The 3,945-nt window shown below is 39.2% G+C and overlaps 1 non-coding gene across 1 annotated transcript; it reads right to left on the minus strand.

The window, feature by feature from the left end:
- Nucleotides 1–1,063: 1,063 nt before the first annotated feature.
- On the minus strand, nt 1,064–1,200 carry LOC123954731. Its single transcript, XR_006821121.1, has one exon. It is a non-coding gene; the product is annotated as a U4 spliceosomal RNA (small nuclear RNA).
- Between the last annotated feature and the right edge of the window lie 2,745 nt (nt 1,201–3,945).

Raw genomic sequence — 3,945 nt, forward strand, 5'->3', positions numbered from 1 at the left:
GAACCCTTGATTCTGCGACCTTCACATGACTTCAGAGAGTGGTGATCTTTCTTGAGAAGACATGTGCCGTATCTGTCTTACAGATGGCTCCTACATCCTGTGTCATTTGATATTTCTCTCTGTTCTGCAGTTAGGTGGCTCAGATTTTTAATGAAAAGATTCATTTCTATGGCAGCTTTTATAAAGCAAATATCTGCATATGAAGGAAAAGGAAAAGAGAACAGAAGGAGGAGGGAATACGGTCTGCTTTCCACCAGATACTGAAACGTTCCACTAATCTCTTTCGCACCTTGTGGAGTTTCAATTTTCCCTTTAAAATGTGGATTAAACAAAGTTGCCAAAAAACATATGCTTTCATGTCAAACATTTCACTTATTTGGGAGGCTGAAAGCAGCTTGAGAGCGCTCACTGCCTCTGCCTGAGGAAAAGGAGCAGAGTGGTTAAAGCTTTTTATGGGAGCCTTCCCCTTGAAGCTGAGATGTGGATGTGGGAAGAATGGGGGATGGGCCCTTGGTGGGCTATGAGGACATCCCAGGGGATTGCTCCTAGTGGACATGGGAATGAGGCCCAGTGGTCAACTTGGACACTGACCATACCTTTTTGGGCTGTGATCTTCCCAGATTTTACAAATGATCAGGACTAGGATGAGTCAGTACTTGATGTAGGAGACCTCCAAGGCAAATCCATCTGCTGTAGTCTGCCTTCTAAGTAAGAATAAATCATGCTATTTCATGGAGTAGACTTGTAAACATAGCAAGGGAAGTGGGAGGACAAAGAGCTGTGGGTCCTGGCACAGATGTTCCGAAACTTGACTGTCATGGTCTCTCTTCACGTGCCAATAACCCTGAGGGTGACTGTCAAATCACTTGAGTTTAAGGGCAATGTTGCAGTGTGGCAGAAGATAGGCAAAATGATTGTTTTGCATCATATTGTAGACACCGAAGGTACTAATTCTTTGTAAACTACTAGCTTGGGGACTTTGAGATATTAATTTAATCTCTCTGAACCTCGGTTGCCTCATTTGTCAAATAACATGCCTACTCTTTGTTTTGCCCAGGGATGTTTTGATGATAAAATAAAATATGCATGAATATGTGATTATAATCTGACAAATTACATTTGTCTTTCAGTTTTTTCAATTAGCAATAATCGCGCCTCGGATAAACCTCATTGGCTACGATACTGCCACTGCGCAAAGCTGTCTTTCAGTTTTTTGATTGGGTTAATGTGGATAATAGTAATAGCAGGTATTTATAGGAAGTTTACTATTTGTCAGCTATGAGCTAGAGTTTTTAGATAAATCATGTCACACCATCTTCACCCAACCACTCTGTGCATTAGGCAATATTGTTCCCATTTTACAGATGAATAAATCAAGAGTCTCTGAGACCTAAAATAAATTGCCCTAGGTTATTCCACTGATACATACATGTGGCTGTGGGGGTGGGGGGTGGGGGGTGGAGTGGAGAAGAATAAGAAGAAAAAGAAACCAAAGCTCAGTTGGTCAATTTCCAAGTTCATACTCTTTCCTCTATGTTGTTCTTTGGTATTAACACTGGAGTAATGTTTTCTTCAGTTCTCACTTTCTCACTTTATTTACCATATTATATTTCCAAGTTATTTGAATATAGTGAATAAAAAATATCCCTTCTCTTGGCCTGTATCCATGCCAAAATGTCTTTAACTCATGCACCAAAAGTGCAATAGCTAAATAATTTACCAATCAAGAAATGTTGAGTTAGCTTCTCTGCCTTGTCTTTGCTATAAACATTACTTTAATAAACATTTATGTACTAATTCATTTATAAACAATCAGAGCACAGACTCTGGAGTTAAGGCTCTCTAGCATTGAGTGTGGCTCTATACCTTCAGACTTTCTTCGAGTCACTCAACTGTTTTGTAACTCATTTATCTTCATCTGTATATTGGAAAATTATAGGAGCTAAGGTCTATTGTGAGGATTAAGGGACTATATGAAGTTCTTGGAGCAGTTTCTAGTATACAGTAAGCGTTGTAGAGACATCAGCTATTTCTCTTATGCATACTGGACTGAGACCTACCTCTGCAGTATGACTATGATGGGCATAACTACTCTGTCCAAATCTCATCCTAGGCTTCCTATAAATAGCAGCTATTATTGCAAAGGAACTAATTTCTTTCATGAAATTATATCATTAGAACTTTGTTCCTTTTTTTGGAAGACTTTTCAATCTTCTGGATAGGGAGCAGAGTTACATAGGAAGTTTCTAAAAACCTAAGTTCAGGAAAAAATGTACAGGACAAAGTAAGTGGGTGTGAGACAGGTCAGGGTCAAGAGGAAGCACACTTTTATGCGATGGGACTACACCAAAACACACTCTGCTTTCCCAGGAATTTGTCTCTGATTAGTCTGAGGGGCAGAGTCAGTGCCATGCTGAGTCAGTGCATCACCACGTCCATATGGATGACACAGATGTCTGTACTCTAGCTTTACCCTTTTTCCTGAGTTCCAAGTTCTGGGTCTAATCTCTTTCTGGAAGACTCTTGTGGGCACATCAAAACCCACAAGCCAATATGAACTTAATGACATCCATCCTCAAAGTCACTTCTATTTCTGTGTTCCCCTCTCAAGAAGTGGCACCACCATTCAGAGAGACACAAACCAGAAACCTGGCTGTCAACTTGAAATTCTCCTTCAGCTCCTTCTTTTTGGTAAGCTTTTTATTTTGCTAAGTATTTGACTTTTTATCCCTTTGTCTCCATTTCTAATGCTTCTATATTGACTCAGATTCATAATATCTCATTTGGGTTACTATAATAGACTGCAAATAGACTACAATAGACTGTCTGCTGAGCCCATATCTACTGTTAAAGGTTGGCCAAAAAAGGAGGCCGTGATTTGAAGATACCCCTAGACCAAACAGTCACAGTCAGGTAACTAAAATTTATAACTGTCCTAATTTCCCCGAATGCTGACTCTGGCCTCAAACAAAACTTAACCTTTTTTCATGTCACTGTGACCTTTAGCTTTCCAGCCAATCAGCTACAAACAAGTAAGCTTATGCAGTGAAAAGGAATACAAAAGTTTCTAGTCACCAACCACAATTAAAAAAAAAAAAATGTATTCCCTCATTCGCACTTTCTAAAGTAAGCTGTAACTGCTGAACAGAGCTTCCAACTACTTTCAGTTTGAAGTCTCCCTATTTGTGAACAGTTTGCCATTCAACAAAATATTCACATCAGTTAAAGCTCTGTGAATTTTCTTCTGACACTGCCTTCTTTTGCAACGCCATCAAAAGTATTTCTTAATATAAATATAATTATGTCACTACTCTTGTTTCCACACTGAATAATTTCAAGGCTGAAATGTCATGACATTGACCACAAATGTCTCCATGACCTATTTCTTGCCCCTTGACTCCACCTTTTCTCTAGTCTAGTACCTGAACTAAACTAAATTTAATTCCAAGTTTTCAAACTGTTCCTTTTAGCCTCTGGCTCTTTGCACATGCTGAGTCCACCCTGAGGAATGCTTTGCCTTCAGTCTCTATCTGCCCACCATCTTCTAGTACTTGGTACTTAGCTCAGAAGACATCTCTTCCTATGATCTTTGCAGAAGTCTTGCTACTTCATTAGCAGTTTTCATTGGACCTCTCCCCTACTGGCCCACAAAGCTTCCTGAGGGCACTTAGGATCCTATACTACTTAACATAATGTTTGGTTTAAGACAAATGTGGATTAACCAATAATTGAGTACCATATGATAATATGTTGGTTTTGGCTGTATTATCAGCTGGAGAACTATGTCAGGCAAAGTTATCCAGTTTTCTTGCCAGGAAAGTTTAAAACAGATAAGGAGATATATACTGGGGAGAAAATACACAGTGCTGTATCTATTGAATATAATATAAAATCCCTTTATAGGGCAACCTGTAGATAACAATATGCCATGATGACGAGCAGCAG

Source organism: Meles meles, chromosome 12 (genome assembly GCF_922984935.1).
Source record: "Meles meles chromosome 12, mMelMel3.1 paternal haplotype, whole genome shotgun sequence".
In the NCBI taxonomy this organism is placed as follows: domain Eukaryota; kingdom Metazoa; phylum Chordata; class Mammalia; order Carnivora; family Mustelidae; genus Meles; species Meles meles.